This window comes from Elephas maximus, chromosome 3, assembly GCF_024166365.1.
Source record: "Elephas maximus indicus isolate mEleMax1 chromosome 3, mEleMax1 primary haplotype, whole genome shotgun sequence".
NCBI classification, from domain to species: Eukaryota; Metazoa; Chordata; class Mammalia; order Proboscidea; family Elephantidae; genus Elephas; species Elephas maximus.
Genome location: NC_064821.1, coordinates 13,737,150 through 13,761,401, shown reverse-complemented (window position 1 = coordinate 13,761,401; position 24,252 = coordinate 13,737,150). Strand labels below are relative to the sequence as shown.

General features: G+C 39.7%; 1 protein-coding gene across 4 annotated transcripts in view; it reads right to left on the bottom strand.

Moving 5' to 3' along the window:
• The window catches only part of ZNF558 (zinc finger protein 558), a 386,595-nt gene that overhangs the window by 67,048 nt on the left and 295,295 nt on the right, over positions 1-24,252 (bottom strand). The gene's annotated exons all lie outside the window — the stretch shown is intronic.

Here is a 24,252-nt window from a genome sequence, read left to right as displayed (position 1 = left end):
TCGGCAGATAGTTTTCAATGATCAGACCAGAAATGCCAAACAACTATAATTAGCATGATAATGACTCTAATTAAAGTACAATATAACAATTGCAGAGGGGTAATATAAGCAACACACAGTGGTTGCAACAGTGGTCTCAAGCATAACAACAATCATGAAGATGGCGCAGGACTGGGCAGAGTGTTTCCTTCTGTCCTAAGTAGTAAGCAGGGTCCCTCTGAGTTGGAACTGACTTGACAGTACCAACAACAATGTAAGCAGATATATAGAAACAAAGGAAATGTTAGAATTTAAAACACTGTAACAGAAATTAAGAATGTATTTAACTAGTTCACAAAATGAGAGGACAAAGGCAAGGAAAGAATCCGTCAAAGTGAAGATAATACAAAACTAAAAGGCCATGGTATTTTCAATGGCCTCATATGCATGCAAAAGCTGGACAATGAAAAAGGAAAACTGAAGAAAACTGGTGCCTTTGATTTATGGTGTTGGCGAAGAATACCGAATATTCCACAGACTGCCAGAAGACTGTGACCTTTTGAAAGCAGACTGCTGGGCCTGGTTTCTGAGGCCCATATGGGTGGGTTTCAACGGCTAACCTTTCAGCTAGCAGTCGGGTGCTTAACCACTTGGACCACCCACAATATCATACATGTAAAAATTGTTCTATCGGCAACTGTTTTGTAATACATATTTTTACTACTAAGATTTAAAAAACTTATAAGCAGTGAAGGAGAAATAACATTTTCAGCCAACAAATATGGAGGAAATTGGTCGCTAGCAGAACTTCGTTGCAAGGAATGGTAAACGAAGGCCTTCTGAGAGAAGGAAAATAATATGAATCAGAAACTCGGATCCATGTAAGGAAAGTGAGAACATCAAAAATGAGTAAATAAAGGGAACAAATTCTCTTATCTTTGATATTCTTTAGTGATCTAACGGTTAACAGTTTCTTCAAAATAATAGGACCATGTGCTGTTGTTAGGTGCTGTGGAGTCGGTTCCGACTCAGTGACCCCATGCACGAAAGAACGAAACACTGCCCAATCCTGCACCATCCTCTCAATCTTGCTATGCTTGGGCCCACTGTTGTAGCCATTGTTTCAACGCATCGCGCTGAGGGTCTTCCTCTTTTTCGCTGATCCTCTACTTTACCAAGCATAATGTTCTTTTTCAGGGACCAATCCCTCCTAAATACGTCCAAAATTTGTGACACGGAGTGTCGCCATCCTTGCTTCTAAGGCGCATTCTGGCTGTACTTCTTCCAAGACATTTGTTCCTTCTTCTGGCAGTCTGTGGTATATTCAATATTCTCTGCCAACATCACAATTCAAAGGTGTCAATTCTTCATTATTCCTTGTTCATTGTCCAGCTTTCGCATGCACATGATGCGACTCACAACACCATGGCTTGGGTCAGGCGCACCTTAGTCCTCAAGGTGACATCTTTGCTTTTCAACACTTTACAGAGGTCTTTTGCAGCCGATTTGGTCAATGCAATTTGTTTTTTCATTTCTTGACTGCTGCTTCCATGGGTGTTGATTATGGATCCAAGTAAACTGAAATCCTTGACAAGCTCAATCTTTTCTTCGTTTATCATGATGTTCGTTATTGGTCTGGTTGTGAGGATTTGTTTTATGCTGTGGTCTTTGATCTTCATCAGTAAGTGCTTCACGTCCTCTTCGCTTTCAGCAAGCAAGGCTGTGTCATCTGCATAACGCAGGTCATTAATGAGTCTTCCTCCAATCCTGATGCATAGTCAATAAAACCCAGGTAAACATCTTTCTGGTATTCTCTGCTTTCATCCAGGATCCACCTGACATCAGCAATGATATTTCTGGTTCCACGCACTCTTCTAAATCCAGCATGAATTTCTGGCAGTTCTCTGTAGATACAGTGATGCAGCCACTCTTGAACAATCTCTAGGAAAATTTTGCTTGTATGTGATACTAATAATATCGTTCAATAATTTCCAAATACAGTTGGATAACCTTTGTTGAGAATAGGCATAAACGTAGATCTCTCCCAATTGGCTGGCAAGGTAGCTGTCTTCCAAATATCTTGGCATAGACGAGTGAGCACTCCCAGCACTGCATCTGTTTGCAGAAACATCTCAACTATATTGGGTCAATTGCCAGAGACTTTTTCTTCTCCAGTGCCTTCAGTGCAGCACGGACTTCCTCCTTCAGTACCACAGATCCCTGATCATATGTTACCTCCTGAAATGGTCGACTGTCCACCAATTCTTTTTGTTATAGTGACTCTGTATTCCTTCCATCTTCTTCTGATGCTTCCTGCATTGCTTAATATTTTCCCTGTAAAATCCTTCACTACTGCAACTCGAGGCTTGAATTTTTTCTGCAGTTCTTTCAGCTTGAGAAATGACAAGCATGTTCTTCCCTCTTGGTTTTCTATCTCCAGGTCTATGCACATGTCATCATAATACTTTGTCCTCTCCAGCCGCCCTTGAAATCTTCTGTTCACCTCTTTTACTTCATCATTTCTTCCTTTTGCTTTAGCTACTCGACATTCAAGACCACGTTTTGGTCTCTTCTGACATCCATCTGGGTCTTCTCTTCCTCTCCTGTCTTTTTAATGACCTCTTGCTTTCTTCACGTATGATGTCCTCGATGTCGTTCCACAACTTGTCTGGTGTTCAGTCATTAGTGTTAAACATGCCAAATCCATTCTTGAGATGGTTCCTAAATTCAGGTTCGATATACTCAAGGTTGTACTTTGGCTCTCGCAGGCTTGTTCTAATTTTCTTCAGTTTCAACTTGAACTTGTATATGAGGAATTGATGGTCTGATCGGTGGTCAGCCCCTGGCCTTGTTCTGACTGATGATATTGAGCTTTTCTATCATCTCTTACCACAGATGTAGTCGATTTGATTCCTGTGTATTACATCTGGTGAGGTCCATGTGTATGGTCACCAATTATGTTAGTGAAAAAATGTATTTGCAACGAAGACGTCACTGGTCTTGCATCAAGGCCATACTTTCCAACTACGGATCCATCCTCTTTGTTTCCAACTTTTGCATTTCAGACAGCAATAATTGTGAGGGCATCCTGATTGCATGTTCAATCAATTTCAGAGTGCAGAAGTTCGTAAAAATTGTCAATTTCCTAATCTTTGGCCTTAGCGGTTGGTTCGTATATTTGAATAATAGTCGTATTAACTGGTCTTCCTTGTAGGCATATGGATATTACTCTATAACAGTGTTGTACTTCAGGATAGATCTTCAAATGTTCTTTTTGATGATAAACAAACACCAATCCTCTTCAGTTTGTCATTCTGGCGTAGTACACTGTATGTTTGTCTCATTCAAAATGACCAATACCAGTCCATTTGACCTCACTAATGCCTAGGATATCGATGTTTATGGGTTCCATTTCATTTTTGACAATTTCCAATTTTCCTAGATTCACACTTCGTACATTCCTGGTTCCAGTTATTAACGGATGTTTGCAGCTCTTTTTTCTCTTTTTGAGTTGTGCCGTATCAGCAAATGAAGGTCCCCAAAGTTTGATTCCATCCACATTATTAAAGTCGACTCTACTTTGAGGAGGCAGCTCTTTCCCAGTTGTATTTTGAGTGCTGTCCAACCTGAAGTGCTCATCTTCTGGCACTATATGAATGTTCAGCTGCTATTCATAAGGTTTTCACTGGCTAATTCTTTTCAGTAGACCTCCAGGTCCTTCTTCCTAGTCTTTGTTAGTCTGGAAGCTCAGCTGAAACCGGTCCACCATGGGTGAACCAGCTGGTATCTGAATACCGGTGGCATAGCTTCCAGCATCACAGCAACACACAATGCCTCTCAGTACAACAAACTGACAGATACATGGGGAACAGCAACATATATTACATGACTACGGTTTATACATAAGTAAAATGAATTGACAGCAATGCTATCATGACAGGAAACGAATTGAGAGTACAGTAATAATGTACTTGTACTATATGTGAAGTAACATACTGCTACCTGACAGTGCACTGGGATTAGTTGTAATTGTGTACTGCAAACTCTATAGCAACAACTTTAGAAAATAAAAGGAAGTAAAACTGACATACTAAGGGGGTGAATATGGAATTGTATATAAAGTTCAACTGGCATCATAATAGGAGGTGGAAAAAGAAAAAAGAAAAGAAAGAACAAGGGCAATGAATAGAAAACTGTAACAAACATGAAGACATTAATAAAACTATATCAACGATCCCTTTCAATGTAAAAGGCCTATATTTAAAAAAAAAAAAACCAGACCAAACCCACTGCCGTCAAGTCGATTCCAACTCATAGCGACCCTATATATATACTAATTAAAAGACACAGACTATACAATTGGCATAATAAAATCTATTAAGAAAACATTCTGCATCCCACTTTGAAGAGTGGTGCCTGGGGTCTTAAACGCTAGCAAGCAGCCATCGAAGATGCATCAATTGGTCTTAACCCACCTGGATCAAAGGAGAATGAAGAACACCAAGGACACAAGGTAACTGCGAGCCCAAGAGACAGAAAGGGCCACATGAACCAGAGACTACATCAGCCTGAATGCGTGGTACCTGAGTAATCTCACCCTTAAAACTTGTTGCCCTACTGAAGGACTAATTGTTAATGACTGTTTTGGACTGGTAAAATGATTGGGTGAGGGATGTTAATCCTTTAAGAAAGAAAGGGTCAATGGCTACAAGAGTCAAGAGGTGGCTGGCAGTGAAATGAATTCCTTAATATGGTCCTTCTAGCCATAGTCTTGAAAATCCCACCAAATGACTGGATGGAGCTACGCAAGTAAGGTGCTTGTGGCCCACCAAGGAGATTAGATAGCTTGCTAACAATATAAATAAGGAGCATAGCACCCTTGTGGGAGTGGGACCATGGAATTATGGTGTATGGAACCCTACTAAGGTACTGGTCAGTTTTGCCATCCTCCTAGGCTTGAAATCAGCCATCCCAGAGGCAGGAGGGGTGATCTCACCACCACCAAGAAAAACAGCCAGGAGTATAGCACATTGTTTGAACTGTGATTCCTGTGCCGAGAAGCTCCTAGAGCCTGGAGACTGAGAGAGAGAACTGTAACACTGAAGAAGGTGAGAAGTGGCAGCAGAGAAATAGCAGTATCAGAGGCAAGAGGACAGCAGGAGACCAGCAGGAGATGGTGCAGTAGGCTTCCCAGCCCACAGATTGGGAAAGCTGTGCGCCTTCGGGCAGAAGTCTTACTGCCAGAGTAGAGTACCTCTGGTGGAGCGAGGTTTGTGGACTCATGGAGCTAAAGCAGAGTGACTTCAGAATGGAAGCTTGATGGTGGATTGGGCTGCCTCTGGGTACTTACTGGCAGAGCTAAGAGCTTTGTAACGTTGCCTAAGAAGGGCAGTGGCCGAAGGGTCAGAGAGAGGCATTCCTGCAGACATGGCTGAGAAGAGGCTGCCCTGATTAAAGACCTGTATCCTGAGCATCCCTGTACCTGAATTGTGTCCTGTTACTTCCCTAATAAACCCCATAATCGTGAGTATCGTCTGTGAGTTCGATGCGGCCACTGCAACAAATTATTGAACGCAGCAGAGAAATAGAGAGTGCCATGGAGGGACAGTCGGTGTCAGAATTGGTAAAGATGGCAGAGAGAAGAGACATATCTGACCTTAGCCTCATAAGAATCAGCCCTGGGCTGTTCATCTTGATTCTCCCTCCCCCTTGTGAAGTTAGAGGAGGTCAGAGTCCCCTGCCATGCCATTTTTACATTTGTCTACAAAAATACAAAACCACAGATTAAAAGTAAAAGAAACTAAAAACAAAATGGTATAGCTATATTAATTTCAGAGAAAGCAGAGCCCAGAGCATGGAAAATGATCAGGGATAAAGAGGGGTATTACATGATAAAAGGATCAATTCTTCAACAAGACATAATGAACCTTAATGTGTGTGCCTAATAACACGGCACCAAAATATGTGAGGCAAAATCTAATAAAACTGCAAGGAGAAATAAACGAACCCACTATTAAAGTTTGAGACTTCAGCAACCCTCTAATAGTAACTGACAGATGCAACATGCAAAAAATCAGTAAGGCCACAGTTGAACTAACAGCACCATCAATCAACTAGTTTCTGACCCTTGCATAGGGCCGGCACTGTGGGACTCCATCAAGTGCAGACAACAGCCCCTGTTCACCAAGGGACCAGTCCGTGCATGCGAGCCCAGCGAGCAGCCCTTCACCTGAATCTCCTCCCATCTCCAGTGTGACCTACCCAGGCGCAGATTGGCTACAGGAACTCCACCACTCTCAGATAAGGCCGTGAACTGCCCCAGAGAAAATGCAGTTTCAACTGCTTATTTTCTGATTGCCGGGGTACTATCAAATTTGATCCATGGCTTCTGGGCCACAGCTTATGCCTTTATTATACAAATATGATCAAAAGTATCATTTTCAGACTATTAAATGAGGGTGAATGAGGCTGAAATTCACTTCTGGAAATGTCATAAGACATGCACAGTATATGTACAAGCACCCTATAGCAGAACATTTTTTCATAATTTCGTCATTTCCATGCATTGTATATGTGTGCATGAGCATTATTTACGTGGATGTGCTATTAGTGGAAAAATACAGTATATGAGGAAAACTTCAAAACTCTTATAAAAGAATTCAAAGAACATCTAAATGAAAAGAGATATATTTCATGTTTGTACATGGGAAAACTCAGTATTTTTAAGATGCCAGTTCTTCCCAAAGTGGTCTGTACCTTCAATGCAATCCCAATAAAAATCCCAGACAGTTATTTTGTGAGTATCAACGAACTTTCTGGCATTCACATGAAAAGAGCAAAGACTCAGAAGAGCCAACACAATAATGAAGGGGAAGAACAAAGTTGGAAGACTGACACTACACCACTTCAAGATTTACTCTGAAGATACAGTGATCAAAAGAGTGTGGTATTGGCAAAAGACAAATCAATGAAACAGAAGACAGCCCAGAAACAGACAAAAATGTAGTCTTCTGATCTTTGAGCAAGGACCAAAGACAATTTGACAGAGAAGAGACAGCCTTTTCAATAAATGGTACTAGAACACCTGTATATCCACTAGTGAAAAAAAGGGGGGGGAGGGGGAAGGGAACCTAGACACAGTAATCTCACACATTTTAGAAACCTTAACTCGAAATGGCTGAAAAACCTAAATGTCAATGCAAAACTATAAAAGTCCACAAAGACAGGAGGAATCCTAGGTGATTGAGTTTTTTAGATACGACAGTAAAATCATGATCTATGACAGAAAAAAATGGATAAAATGGGGTATTTTTACCTATGTATTTACCAAACTAAAAACAAAATGGTTAAAAATAATTAAAAACTTCTGAACTAAAAGATACTGTTAAGACAAAAAAAAAAAAAAAAAAAAAAAACAAGAAAAACCCAAGCCAAAAACTAGAAGAAAATCTTTCCAAAACACGTATGTGATAAAGGACTGCTATTCAAAATATAAGGTCCACCTGGTAGCACAAACAGTGCTCAGCTGCTTATCTAAAGGCTGGCGGTTCATACCCACCCAATGGTGCCACACATTAAAGACCTGGTGATCTGCTTCCATAGAGACTGCAGCCAAGAAAATCCTATGAACAGCTGTATTTTTTAATACATGGGGTCACCATTAATCGGAATCGACTAGATAGCACTGAGCTTTCCTTTGAATTTTTTATCCAAAATATACAAAGAACTCTTAAAACTGAACAACAGGAGAGCAAAAAACCCAATTAGAAAATAAGGAAAAGATCTGAATAGACACCTCATCAAAGAAAATATACAGGTGACAAATAGGCATATGAAAAGATGCTCAACATCAATTATCAGTAAGGAATTGCAAACTAAAACAACAATAAGATACCACTACATGTTTATTAGAATGGCTAAAGTCCAAACCAACGATGACACCAGGGTGTGGATCAACAGGAACTGTCAGTCACTGCTGATGGGAATGCAGAATGGTATAGCTAGTCTGACACTTTCTTACAAAATTGAACAGAGACTTACCATAAGATCCAGCAATTACGCTCCTTGGTATTTACCCAAAAGAGCTGAAAACCTGTGTCTACACAATAACCTGCACAGGAGTGTTTACGACAGCTTTTTTTCCAAATTGTCAAAAATTGGAGGTAGAGAAGATAACCTTCAATTGGTGAATGGACAAGCAAAGTGTGGTGCATCCATACACTGGAATATTCTCAGCAATAAAAAGAAATCAGCTATCAAGTCATGATGGAACCTTAAATGAATATCGCGAAGTAAAAGAAGTCAATCTGAAAATGATATATATGATTCCAATGGTAACATTCTAGAAAAGGCAAAGATACATAGTAAAAAGACCAGTGGATGCCAGGTTTTGGGGGAGATGGAAAGGGATGAATAGGTGGAATATGAGGAACTTCTAGGGCAGTGCAACTATTTTGTATGATATTATAATGGTGGATACATGATATAATGCATTTGTCAAAACCCATAAAGCGTACAACGCAAAGAGTGCGCTTACTATGGATTGAATTGTGTCCCCCCAAAATAAGCACTATAGATAAAACCAAAAAAACTAAACCCATTGCCATCAAGTCGATTCTGACTCAGAGCGACCCTACAGGACAGGGTAGAACTGCCCCCTACAGTTTCCAAGGACCACCTGGTGAATTCAAACTGCCAACCTTTTGGTTAGCAGCCCACCTGGTGAATTCAAACTGCCAACCTTTTGGTTAGCAGCCGTAGCACTTAACCACGATGCAAGCAGGGTTTCCACGTACTATAATTCCAAATGGGATTACAGCACAGGTATAGGCGTTAGCATCTACAATGATACATAATAAAAAATGTATATTATAGATGCTAACCCCTATAAAAAAAAAAAAAAAAAAACCCCTATACCCGTGTTATAATTCCATTTGGGAACAGGCTTCCTTTGTTACATTAATAAGGCAATATTCACGTAAGGTATATCTTAAGCTGATTATCTCCATTTTTAAATTTTTATTGTGCTTTAGGTGAAAAGTTTTCCGTGCAAATTAGTTTCTCGTTCAAAAATTTATACACAAACTGCTTTGCGACAGTGGTTGCAATGTGTCAGTACTCTCCCCTTTCCATCCCAGGTTCCTGGTGTCCATTCGTTCAGTTGTCCTGTCTCTTCCTGACTTCCTGTCTTTGCTTTTGGGCTGGTGTTGCCCACTTGGTTTCACATACTTCACTGAAGTAAGAAGCAGATCCCTCATATGTGCTATTGTTTATTTTATGTTGTTGTTGTCAGGTGCCAGCGAGTCGGTTCTGACTCATAGCGACCCTGTGCACAACAGAACAAAACGCTGCCAGGTCCTGGGCCATCCTCACAATTGTTGCTATGCTCGAGCCCGCTGCTGTAGCCACTGTGTCAGTCCACCTCACTGAGGGTCTTCCTCTTTTTCGATGACCCTCTACCAAGCATGATGTCCTTCTCCAGGGACTGATCACTCCTAATAATATATCCAAAGTATGTGAGACGCAGTTTCGCCATCCTTGCTTCCAAGGAGCTTTCTCGTTCTTACTTCTTCTAAGACAGATTTGTTTATTTTATAGGCCTGTCCAATCTTTGGCTGAAAGGTGGACTTCGAGACTGGCTTCATTCTGAATTAGTAGGGTGTCCGCAGGCCATAATCTCAGAGGTTCCTCCAGTCTTTGTCAGACCATTAAGTCAGGTCTTTTAATGTGAATTTGCGTTATGTTGTACATTTTTCTACCTCTCTGTCTGGGACTCTTTATAAGTCAATCTCTATGAGATATAAAAGGAGCAGATTAAGGAAGCAGAGATAGGGGAAGATAGATAACAAGTAACATAACGATCCTGAGGAACAGAAGCTGCAAAGAGACATGGACCTTACTCCAGAACTGACAGAAACCCTTCCCCTAGAGCTGGCGCCCTAAATTCAGACTTCCACCCACCTAGCTTTGACAAAATAAATTTCTGTTTGGGTTAAAGCCACACACTTGTGATATTTCTGTTCGATACGCTAGATAACTAAGATAGTACCCTACAGTACCCTGTATCTTTTGGTAGATAATAATGTGTCCATATTGACCAATTGTAACGAATTTGGCACACTAATACAAGATGCTATAATAGGAAAAACTGAAAGGGGGAGAGGAAGAGAAGGTAGTAGTGGTATATGGCAATTCTGTACTTTCCATTCAATTCTTCTGGAAACAAACTGCTCTAAAAAGAAAATCTATTTATTAAAAAAAAAAAAGCAGAAAATCAGTTAAGATAAAATAGGTGAGAAGTCTTCCATGTAACTGGGATACGCAAATAGAAATCTCAAATATCTCTCTACTGTAAGGGTTGCTGACTTAGCAATCAACAATACAGCTATTCCTCGCTTTTTGAAAAGTTCGCTTTACTTCACTTCGCTTTAAAAAAAGAAGCCAAGGAGGATTTTTGCTTTTACAAATAAAGCGAGCAGAAATAGCATTCAGCATTTGTTTTGCAGTGAACCATTAAAGAGGCAGCCCACACTCCGAGTGGCGACAGTGAAACCACACCGTACATACATGATTTCTACCTTATATAGGCTATGTATTTAAATCATTCCAGCTTTTACCGTATGTTAGTGTTATCTGAGGTTTTATGTATTATTTGGTATGATTTGGTAGGTTATTTTATAGGTCTGGAAATGCTCAGGAAGTTTTCCCATATAAATTAATGGTAATTGCTTCTTTATGCCACTTTGGCTTATGAAAGGTTTCATAGTAACATCCTACTTTCACATAATGGGGGAAACTTGTATAACACTAAATTATGTCTATGTAAAGGTGATGAGTACAATGGAAAACTTTTTAAGTATATCAGGATCCAGAGTATTGACAATGCTGGCTGGCAATGCAAGTAGCAGTTTGGGGATATTCACAGTAAGCTTCACTAAAAACAATACACAAGCTAAAACTTGAAGGACGTGAAAAAATTAACCAAGAGATATCTGAGATAAGATTGTTCCAGAAAGTGAAAACACCCAGAGCACAATCCACATGGTGGGAAGGTGTCTTTAAGTTTTATGAAGAGCTAAAGGCCAGCGTGATTGGGGGCAATGAGGCAGGACAGTAATTTGAACAGGTGATTGGGGTCAGTTCTAGGGTTCTTACTGACCACTGAAAAGACTCTGACATTTAATTTGCGTGAAATGCACAGCAATTTTTTGCTTGTGAGCAGAGGAGGAAACGAATATGACAGCTCTTAAAGAACAAGGGTGTAAGGGAGAAATGCAGTAAGCAGAGAGATATGCTAAAAGGTTATGGGTATAATCAGATAATAAATGATGATGTATGAGATTGGGGCGGTTGCTGGAAAAGCAGTGCTTGCAAGAGACGGTCCTAGGCTTTAAACGCTGATGCAACAAAATTTCCTGATGCAGTGAAGGCTGAGGTGTGAGAGAAATAGAGGATGAGGATAAAGGTAAAATTTATTCCCTTGAAAGCTGGAAAGACAGTGTGCCAACAACTTAGATATGGAAGTCTGCAAACAGAGCACACTTTATGGAAAGGATGCAGGTTACCTGGAGTGCGTTGAGACCAAAATGAGAATAACAGGCCAAGAAAGGAAGACATATAAAAACAAAGGTCTGTGAAAGAATTGGACATAACTGGGAAAAAATAGGCCCTTAACAAATGTTGCTGAGACAATTAGATTTTCAAATGCAAGAGAATGAAGCAGGATCCCTACTTCACACTGCATACGAAATTAGTCAATACAGATCAGTAACAACAGAGCTAAAATCATAAAAGGACTATTTATAATAGAATCAAAATGGAAGCTTCCCAAACATGTTCAAGAAATAGAATTGTTAAATTATCACAGTATATTCCTACAAGAAAACACTACTGAGAAACTAAGGTGAATTAACGACTCTTGGAAGAGTTTTCCTAATGAAAATATAAAATAAAGCAATTGAAATAAAAAGAAAATAAAGTATTATTTTATTTGTGTACACCATAAAAGTCATCAAAAGAAAATATATGATTTAGAGAAACATATATTAAAATAAAAACTAGGTGATAAAAATATAAAGAAAGGCATAGAAATGATCATCATGAATGTCAAGATACGAGTTATATCAAAAGGACAGAGTGAAGATTGTGACTGAAAATCAACTCACAGAGGGTGTGACAGGAGTGAGCCCTCTGTGTAACATGGATGTTCACTTTATAAATCACTCAATTGTACATTTATTATAAATTTTTCTACACTTATGGCAAAACACTTATCAAATGTAGAAAATGAAACAAATATGTATAATCTGAATATGGGCACATACAAAAAATACAGCACCAAAAACATACATACTGAAAACTTCAACACTTCTCCAGTAAAGGCAAGTACCCAGTATTGCAGTCATGTTGCTGTTGTTTGGTGCCGTTGAGTTGCTTCCGACTCATAGCAACTCTATGCGCAACAGAACGAAACACTGCCTGGTCCTGCGCCATCCTTACAATCCTTGTTATGCTTGACCTCATTGTTGCAGCCACTGTGTCCATCCACCTCATTGAGGGTCTTCCTCTTTTCCACTGACCCTGCACTTTGCCAAGCATGATGTCCTTCTCCAGGGACTGATCCCTCCTGACAACATGTCCAAAGTATGTAAGAGGCAGTCTCAACACCCTTGCTTCTAAGGAGCATTCTGGCCACACTTCTTCCAAGGCAGATTTGTTCGTTCTTTGGCAGTCCATGGTATATTCAATATTCTTCTCCAACACCACAATTTAAAGGCGTCAACTCTTCTTCGGTCTTCCTTATGCATTGTCCAGCTTTCACATGCATATGATGGGATTGAAAATACCATGCCTTGGGTCAGGCGCACTTTAGTCTTCAAGGTGACATCTTTGCTCTTCAACACTTTGAAGAGGTCCTTTGCAGCAGATTTCCCCAATGCAACACGTCTTTTGATTTCTTGACTGCTGCTTCCATGGGTGTTGATTGTGGATCCAATAAAATGAAATCCTTGACAACTTCCATCTTTTCTGCATTTATCATGATGTTGCTCATTGGTCCAGTTGTGAGGATTTTTGTTTTCTTTATGTTCACGTGCGACCCATACTGAAGGCCGTGGTCTTTGATCTTCATTAGTGTTTCAAGTCCTCTTCACTTTCAGCAAGCAAGGTTGTGTCATCTGCATAACTCAGGTTGTTAATGAGTCTTCCTCCAATCCTGATGCCCCTGTTCTTCTTCATATAGTCCAGCTTCTCGGATTATTTGTTCAACATACAGATTGCATAGGTATGGTGAAAGAATACAACCCTGACGCACACCTTTCTTTACTTTAAACCAATCAGTATCCCCTTGTTCTGTCCAAACAACTGCCTCTTGATCTATGTAAAGGTTCCTCATGAGCACAATTAAGTGTTCTGGAATTCCCATTCTTTGCAGTGTTATCCACAGTTTGTTATTATCCACACAGTCGAATGCCTTTGCATAGTCAATAAAACACAGGTAAACATCCTTCTGGTGTTCTCTGCTTTCAGCCAGGATCCATCTGACATCAGCAACAACATCCCTGGTTCCACGTCCTCTTCTGAAACCGGTCTGAATTTCTGGCAGTTCCCTGTCGATATACTGCTGTAGCCGTTTTTGAATGATCTTCAGCAAAATTTTGCTTGCATGTGATATTAATGATATTGTTCTATAATTTCCACATTCAGTTGGAAAACCCTTCTTGGGAGTAGGCATAAATATGGATCTCTTCCAGTCAGTTGGCCAGGAAGCTGTCTTCCATATTTCTTGGCATAGAGGAGTGAGCACCTCCAGCGCTGCATCTGTTTGTTGAAACATCTCAATTGATATTCCATCAATTCCTGGAGCCCTGTTTTTCACCAATGCCTTCAGAGCAGCTTGAACTTCTTCCTTCAGTACCATCGGTTCCTGATCATATGCCACCTCTTGAAATGGTTCAGTATCGACTAATTCTTTTTGGTATAATGACTCTGTGTAATCCTTCCATCTTCTTTTGATGCGTCCTAGATCATTTAATATTTTCCCCATGGAATCCTTTACTATTGCAACTCGAGGCTTGAATTTTTTCTTCAGTTCTTTCAGCTTGAGAAACGCCGAGCATGTTCTTCCCTTTTGGTTTTCCATCTCCAGCTCTTTGCACATGTCATTATAATACTTTATTTTGTCTTCTCAAGAGGCTCTTTGAAATCTTCTGTTCAGTTCTTTTACTTCATCAATTCTTCCTTCTGCTTTAGCTGCTCAACGCTCAGGAGCAAGTTTCAGAGTATCCTCTGACATCCGTCTTGGTCTTTTCTTTCTTTCCTGTCTTTTCAGTGACCTCTTGCTTTCTTCATGGATGATGTCCTAGATTATCCTATATAATCAATTCACTTGTTTTTTCAGTTCTTTCCTGTAAGAGGGACCCCAGGAAGCATTTGACTACTCTGCCATCTTGGCCCCACCTCCCTCTAGAATGGTTTTAGTTCTGGGTTAACAGAGAGTCCTCGGGCCATGTCTTCAGGGGTTCCTCTAGTCTCAGCCAGGCCGTTAAGTCTGGTCTTTTTCTGTAAATTTGAGTTCTGTACCACACTTTTCTTCTGCTCTGTCAAGGACTCTCTGTTGTGTTCCCACCAAGGCAGTCATTGGTGATAGCCAGGAACTATCTAGTTCTTCTGATCTCAGGCTGATGAAACCTCTGGCTTATGTGGCAATTTTGTCTCTTGAGGTAATATTTTCCTTGTGTCTTTGGTGTTCTTCATTCCCCAAGGTTGTAATCTTTACAAGCACAACTGAAGATGAGAAGAAACAGCTGCAAACATCCATTTATAATCAGAACATGAAATGCACAAACTAAGAATCTAGGAAAATTGGACGTTGTCAAAAAAGAAGTGCAGGGAGTATGTAGCAAGATGTATATAAGTATTTGTGTGACAGACTGGCTTGATTTGTAAACTTTCACTTAAAGCGCAATGAAAACTTTTTTAAAAAAATGAAATGGAATGAATGAAGATCGCTATTCTAAGCATCTGTGAGCTGAAATGGACTGATACCGGTCATTTTGAATCAGACAAACATACGGTCTACTATATCAGGGATAACAAATTGAACAGGAATGGCACTGCATTCATCACCAAAATGAGTATTTCAAAATCCATCCTGAAGTACAGTGCTGTTATTGATAGGATAATATCCATATGCCTACAAGGAGTATCCATATTTATGTCTATTCCCAAGAAAGGGGATCCAACCGAATGTGAAAGTTATAGAACAATATCATTAATATCACATATAAGCAAAATTTTGCTGAAGATCATTCAAAAACAGCTGCAGCAGTATATTGACAGGGAACTGCCAGAAATTCAGGCCAGTTTCAGAAGAGGACGTGGAACCAGGGATATCACTGCTGATGTCAGGTGGATCCTGGCTGAAAGCAGAGAATACCAGAAAGATGTTTAACTGTGTTTTATTGACTATGCAAAGGCATTCGACTGTGTGGTTCATAACAAACTATGGACAACACTGCAAAGAACGGGAATTCCAGAACACTTAATTGTGCTCATGAGGAACCTTTACATAGATCAAGAGGCAGTTGTTTGGATAAAACAAGGGAAAACTGATTGGTTTAAAGTCAGGAAAGGTGTGCATCAGGGTTGTATTCTTTCACCATACCTATGCAATCTGTATGCTGAGCAAATAATCCGAGAAGCTGGACTCTATGAAGAAGAACAGGGCATCAGGATTGGAGGAAGACTCATCAACATCCTGCGTTATGCAGATGACACAACCTTGCTTGCTATAAGTGAAGAGGACTTGAAACACTTATTAGTGAAGATCGAAGACCACAGCCTTCAGTATGGGTTGCACCTGAACATAAAGAAAACAAAAATCCTCACAACTGGACCAATGAGCAACATCATGATAAATGCAGAAAAGATGGAAGTTGTCAAGGATTTCATTTTATTGGATCCACAATCAACACCCATGGAAGCAGCAGTCAAGAAATCAAAAGACGTGTTGCATTGGGGAAATCTGCTGCAAAGGACCTCTTCAAAGTGTTGAAGAGCAAAGATGTCACCTTGAAGACTAAAGTGCGCCTGACCCAAGCCATGGTACTTTCAATCCCATCATATGCATGTGAAAGCTGGACAATGATTAAGGAATACCAAAGAAGAACTGACGCCTTTGAATTGTGCTGTTGGCGAAGAATATTTAATATACCACGAACTACCAAAAGAACGAACAAATTTTAGAAGAAGTACAACCAGCATGCTCCTTGGAAGGAAGGATGGCGAGACTGTGTCTTATACACTTTGGACATGTTGTCAGAAGAGATCAGTCCCTGGAGAAGGACATCATGCTTGGCAGAGTACAGGGTCAACGGAAAAGAGGAAGACCCTCAACAAGGTGGACTGACACAGTGGCTCCAACAATGAGCTCAAGCATAACAACGATTGTAAGGATGGCTCAGGAATGGGCAGTGTTTTGTTCTGTTGTGCACAGGGTCACTATGAGTCGGAACCGGCTCGACGGCACCTAACAACACCACCACCACAAGGAAGAACAGTAATCCCTATTATTCAATTTACACACCAACCACTAAGGCCAAAGGTGAAGAAACTGAAGATTTTAACAACTTCTGAAGGCTGAAATTGAACAAACATGCAATCAAGATTCACTGATAGTTACTGGTGATGGGAATGCGAAAGATGGAAACAAAGAAAAAGGACTGATAGTTGGAAAATATAGCCTTGGTGACAGAAACGATGCCAGGGATCACATGATAGAATTTTGCAAGACCAACGACTTCACCGCAAACACCTTTTTTCACCAACATAAATGGCAACTATACACCTTGACTTTGCTAGATTGAAGGCATAGGAATCAAATCGACTGCATATGTGGAGAGAGAAGATGGATAAGCTCCATATCATCAGTCAGAACAAGGCCAGTGACTGAAGGGGGACAGACCATCAATTTCTCAGAAGCCAGTTCAAGCTAAGTTTGAAGAAAATTAGAACAAGTCCAGAAGAGTTGAATCACAACCCTGAGTATACCCCAAATGAATTCAGAGACCATCTCAAGAACAGATTTGACACACTGAACACTAAGGACTGAAAACCAGAAGAGTTGTGCAATGTCATCAGGGACAACACACATGAAGAAAATAAGAGGTCATTAAAAAGACAGGAAAGGAAGAAAAGACCAAAATAGTCGTCAGAAGACACTGAAGCTTGCTCTTGAATGGTAAGTAGTTAAAGTGAAAGGAAGAAGTGACAAAGTAAAAAAGATGAACAAAAGATTTCAAAAGACGGATGGAAAAGACAAAGTAAAATATTCTAATGACATGTGCAAAGACCTGGATATATAAAAACGAAAGAAAGAAGTAGTTCAGGATTTCTCAACCTGAAAGAACTGAAGAAAAATTTAAGCCTTGAGTTGTAATACTGAAGGATTCTACGGGGAAAATATTAAACAACGCAGGATGGATGAATAGAAGATGGAAGGAATACACAGTCGCTGTACCAAAAAGAACTGGTCAATGTTCAGCCGTTTCAGAAGACAGCATATGATCAAGCGGTACTGAAGGAAGAAGTCCAAGTTGTACTGAAGGCACTGATTAAAAACAAGGCTCCAGGAAGTGATGGTATACCAATTGAGATGTTTCAACAAAGGGATGCAGCACTGGAAGTGCTCACTAGTCTGTGCCAAGAAATTTGGAACACAGCTACCTGGTCAACCATCTCAAAGAGATCTACATTCATTCCTATTTCAAAGAAAGGTGATCCAACTGAATGGGGATATTACCAAACAATATTGTCAATATCACACACAAGTAAAATTTTGCTGAAGATAATTTAAAAGTGGCTGCAGCAGTACACTGATAGGGAACTGCCAGAAATTCTAGCTGGATTCAGAAGAGGACGTCGAACCAGGGATACCATTGTTGATATCAGATGGACCTTGGCTGAAGGCAGGGAATACAGTAAAGATGTTTACTTGTGTTTTATTGACTATGCAAAGCCATTTGACTGTGAGGATCATAACAAATTATGGATAACATTGCAAAGGATGGGCATTCCAGAATATTTAATTGTGCTCAAGAGGAACCTATACATAGATCAAGAGGCAGTCATTCAAACAGAACAAGGGGATACTGCATGGTTTAAAGTCAGGAAAGGTCTGAGTCAGAGATGTATCATTTCACCACATTTATTTAATCTGTATGCTGAACAAATAATCCGAGAAGCTGGACTCTACGAAGAACAACACGACTTCAGGAATGGAGGAAGACTCATTAACAACCTGAGATACGCAGATGACACGATCTGCTTGCTGAAAGTGAAAAGGACCTGAAGTACTTACTGATGAAAATCAAAGACTACAACCTTCAGTATGGATTACACCTCAACATAAAGGAAAGTAAAATCCTCACAACTGGACCAATAAGCAACATCATGTTAAATGGAGAAAAGATTAAAGTTGTCAAGGATTTCATTTTACTTGGATCGACAATCAATGCCCATGAAAGCAGCAGTCAAGCAATGAAACGACACATCAAAGACTTTCTTTTGTGTGTAAACCTTTTCATGAGTTTTTATACTAGTGGTCTTATACGATATGGTCGCAGAGACCATCTAGCTCAATTGGCATAATATAGTTTATGAATATTCTACATTGGTGAGTAGCATCTGGGGTATTAAAACTTGTAAGCAGCCATCTAAGACAATCCACTGGTCTTACTCCACCTGCAGCAAGGGAGAATGAAGGAAACCAAAGACACAAGGGAACGATTAGTCCAAGGGACTAACGGACCACAACTATCACAGCCTTCACCAGACTGAGTCCATGACAATTAGATGGTGCCTGGCTACCACCACCGACTGCTCTGACAGGGATCACAATAGAGGGTCCCAGACAGAGCTGGAAAAAAATGTAGAACAAAATTCTATCTCACAAAAAAAGACCAGACTTACTGGCCTGACAGAGACTGGAGAAACCCTGACACTATGGCCTCCAGACACCCATTTAGCTCAGCAATGAAGTCGCTCCTAAGGTTCACCCTTCAGGCAAAGATTAGACAGTCCCATAAAACAAAACAAGACTAAAGGGGCACACCAGCCCAGGGGCAAGGACTGAAAGGCAGGAGGGGACAGGAAAGCTGGTAAGAGGGAATCCTAGGTCGATAAGGGGAGAGTGTCAACATGTCATGGGGTTGGTAACCAATGTTACAAAATAATGCGTACTGTTTAATGAGAAGCTAGTTTGTTCTGTATACCTTCATCTAAAGTACAATAATGAAAGACAAAAAAAAATCAAATGACAAACTGCATTGGGCATATCTGCTACAAAAGCCACTTTAAAGTGTTAAAAAGCAAAGATGTCACCTTAAGGACTAAGATGTGCCTAAAGGAGCCATGGTGTTTTCAATCACCTCGTATGCATGTGAAAGCCCGATAATGAATAAGAAAGACCGAAGAAGAATTGGTGTCTTTTAATTATGGTGTTGGCGAATAATATTGAATATACCATGGACCACTAGAATAATGAACAAAGCTGTCTTGTAAAAAGTACAGCCAGAATGCTCCTTGGAAGTGAGGATGGCGAGACTTGTCTCAAGTACCTCGGACATGTTAGCAAGAGGGACCAGTCCCTAGAGAAGGGCATCATTCTTGGTAAAGTATAGGATCAGTGAAAAAGAGGAAGACCCTCAACGAGATGGACTGACACAGTGGCTGTAACAATGAGCTCAAGAATAGCAATGATTTTAAGGATGGCGCAAACCGGGCAGTGTTTTGTTCTGTTGTGCACAGTGTCGCTATGAGTCAGAAGCAACTCAGTAGCACCTAATAACAATCATTACAGGAGCAGATTCCCAGGCTTTTTCTCCCCCAGAGTGGCTGGTGGGTTTGAACTACTGAGTTTGTGCTTTGCAGCCAAGGGCTTAACCACTGAACCACCAGGGCTCCTTAATATCGGCATGTTGTTTTTGTTAGGTGCCATCAAGTCAGTTCCAACTCACTGTGACCCTATGTACGACAGATTAGAACACTGCTCCATCCTGCGCCATCCACACAATCATTGTTTTGCTTGAGCCCGCTGTTGCAGCCACTGTGTCAATCCATCTCATTGAGGGTGTTCTTTTTCGATGACCCTCTACTTTACCAAGGATGGCAAGACTACGTCTCACATACTTGGGACATGTTATCAGAGGGGCTCAGTACCTGGAGAAGGACATGGTGCTTGGTAAAGTAAAGGGTCAATGAAAAAGAGGAAGACCCTCAATGAGATTAACTGACACAGTGGCTGCAACGATGAGCTCAAGCATAGCAACAATTGTGAGGATGGTGCAGGACCAGGGAGTGTTTCATTCTGTTGTGCATAAGGCTGCTGTAAGTTGAAACCGACTCAACAGGACTCAACAGCACCCAACAACAACTACTCTACTAAGTGTGAGATCCTTCTCCAGAGACTGGTCCCTCCCAATAACATGTCCAATGTATGTGAGATGAGGTCTCGTCATCATTGCTTCTAATGAGCATCTGGCTGTAATTCTTCCAAGAAATAAACCAATGAAGGGGGGAAAAAACACCAAATTACATAACGTTGATTCATGACACAGCAAAAAACGCAGGACAGTGATAGAAAGCACATACACTTCAATACGTGGAGTAGTATCAACCAAATAAAGTCCCAGAATGACACAAAGGGTTATGTGCTCGGCTACTAACCAAAGGGCTGGCAATTCAAGTCCACCCACAGGCATCTCTGATGGAAGGTCTGGCTATCTACTCTGAAATACCTGGTGTCAACAATTGAGCCTGTGGCAACTGGTTTGTTTTTTTTCACTAATAACTAATTAGGTAATTAGAATAATTAATCTATTCCATTACACTCCAAATGCAGAAATCAATTCCAAGCATATCAGTTTTAAAAACAAAAAGTAAAATTATAATACCTTTAAAACTTGTAAGCAAATAATCTCATTACCATATTTTTACCCCTCAAAAAAGCATGCACTATAAGGTTTTGCAAACTGCCTAACTACTCCACATGTTATTTTCATAAGCTCGCTATACCGATATTTTCACACATAGTGACACTCATCTCAGGACAGGAATGGTGAGATCAACTTGCATTCCTAGGAAGCAAAAGGTGCCAGGATGTAACAATTTGTTTCTGAGAACATGCTTAACCAAATCAGCTGGTGCCTCTCATCTGAGTTTTAATGGCACTCCTTCCTACCCAGGTCTTTACATTTTAAATTCAAACTGAAGGTGACCTTAGCTATGATCAATCATTAACCCCTTACCTTTCCTTTGTTTTCTGTGTGTAAAGATCCCTCTCTCTGCTTAAAGGATGGACCACTTTGTATTTTTATTTAGTTTACTTTGTGCTTCCCATGTTGTAGGTGCCTGCTGATATAGCGGTTAAGCTAAACAAAAGATTGGCAGTTCTAACCTACCAGATGCTCCATAAGACAAAGATGTGGCAGTCCGCTTCCATAAAGATTTACACCCTTGGAAATTCTATGGGGTAGTTCTACCCTGTCCTATAAAAGGTCGCTATGGGTTGGAATGGACTTGACAGCAGCGGGTTTGGACGAGAACAAGTTGTTTTATTCCTCAATAAAATTCCTTTCTTTAATTCCTAACAGAATAAAAGATTTTCTTCGTTGACACTAACTTCAATTTCAATTTTTTTCTGTCCAACAGATTTAATGTTATACCTTTATTATACAAATATGATCAAAAGTAACATGTTCAGACTACTGAATGAGGGTAAACGAAGCCAGAATTTACTTCTGGGAATGTCGCAAGACATGTCCAGTATGTGAATGGGCACGCTATGCCACAACTTTTTTACGTAACTTTGTCATTTACACATGTCACATGTGCATGGGCTTTATTTACGTGGATGCACCATTTGTAAAAACTTACAGTACGTGAGAAAGAGAAAAAAATTCTAGGAGTGAGACATAAGGAGAGAGACAGAGAAGTTCAACTATATTAAAATGTACAACTATTCATCAAAGGGCAGAAAAAATCAGGGGAAAGATGAGTTACATACTAGGAGAAAAATTGCCAAAGTCTGTAAAAAAGACCTAAAAAGTCAAAGAAATATAAATTGACAGTAGGATAATATGCATAGCCTTGTCCATAATGAAGTAGTGTATAGTAATTACGGAATAAAATTAAGTAAAATACCATCCCATTCTCATTACGAGAACAAAAATTCATTCGTTAGATAAGGAGATGGAACAAATAAAATATACACGCATACTTTGTAGGAGGAAAAGTGGTAAAATGCATCTGTATTTCCTAGTAAATTAGAACATGGCTATGATCTGCAACTCTGCCATTTCCCTCACTAGAGGGTCACGGCGCAGGAGCACATGGAACGTGTGAAGAGAATAAAGAGAAGTAAAACAGCAATACTCACAACAGCAAAAATTACACTCAAATCACCCAAACCCTGTACGCTCTACAATGGGTAGTTAAAGTGAGGCCCCTTCATACAACATACAGAACATGCACACATAGGCACATGGGTAGACTAGAGCTATGGACACCAACATGTACGAAACTCAAAAGCATCCTGAGAAAGACAAGTCACTGAAGAACCCATACGGACTAATAACTGAATTTACAGAAAGCGCAAAAGAGGCAAAGCTAAACAATACAGAGTTTATGAATTAAAACTTGGGTGGTAACGCTTATAATGATAGCAATAATAATGCCAATGGTCATAAACTTCTAAAATACAGATAGTAAGGCTCTCCAGGCAAGAGGAGATAAGATCAGGGTGGGACACACAGGGAGGCCATAAAAACTGACCACGGGTCTATTTATTAAGGGAGACTCAGATTACTATTTAAAATATACAGGAACAGTTTTATCACCCCTTGCTTCTGATACAGTTGACAACAAAAAGTTTAAAGGATTATTTAAAACACAAAAGAAATACAATTTTCATGTATTAAAGTCATGTGAAAACCCCTTCATTCTGATTTTACTTACCTTAGTTAAGAAAGGTTTTTACACCTCAACTATTGATACCCAGTTCTTACAAATTCACATTCACAGAACAAGCTTTGTAAAAGCAAAATAATGGCCACAATCCAAGTGTCCGTTCATGGCAATACAGTTAAAAACAACAACAAAACTAAGATTAATCGTATGCCGTATTGTGGAGTTTTACAAGAATTTAGATTAAAGTTTGTTATGAAAGATCACCAAAATAATTTGTTCATTAAAAAATTAAGTGTAAATTCCATGCTACCTTCTGTATAACAAAGTAGAGGAAATAAAAAGTGTTTATTTATACTTGCTTTACATAAACACCTGTAAGACGCTTCAGGAAAAAAATTAAGCTGCTTATTTAAAGGTAGCTGGGGGAAGAGGAATGGGCTGGATGAGGAAAAGAATAGGAGCAACTTTTCATAAAACATACTTTTAAAGTTTATATTAAGTTTTAAATTTGAAGATACTATCTATTGGAAAAACACCATTTCAGTATACTATATTGTACTTTTAAACATGATAAAAATCAAACAAAATATGAAGCGTTTTCATAATACTAGGAATTCACATTCCTAAAAATAAAACAATGTAAATTTAATCATTTGACTCAACTGTCATTAAATAGTCTAATATACTTGTGCAAATCACACAAGTATAAATTAGAGCTTTCTTTCTAAACACAGTAACCAGGGATATCTCAGTTTGTATGTTCATTTTATCTCAGCCAGAAGAATGTTTCTAAACCAGCTTTCACATTGATGGTTCTGGCATGACTTGTTAAATGTAAGAGGGGTCTTTAATAACTTTCTCAAGATTTAAGTAAGCTTTAGAGTAACTCTTACAACAAAATAGGCATTCCTCTGTGTTTGAGAAGTTTATATCCATCAAATTGAAAAATTTTCAATAGAAATACACCAAATGATCTAGAAATTTTTTCAAGTAGAAACTGTAAACCAAAGAACTTAGATACCCACATCTCATATGTTGCGCTTCTCTAGCAAAAGAGAACACTTTCATTTTAAATTTCAATACAATAGCGTGGAAAGCAGTCGAAAATGTTAGGGATTAAATACCAACTCTCGGCATAGGTGGGAGGACAAGGACCTACACTGGGGACTCACGCTTTCCACACACCTGAAAGCCTCAAGGTAAAAGCTTTCCCCAATAAAAAAAAAAAAAAATGGGGCTTAAGACCCCACACATGACTCAGCTGAACTTACTATGTCCAGGTTCACATCTTTGGTGAGGGCCTGAGAG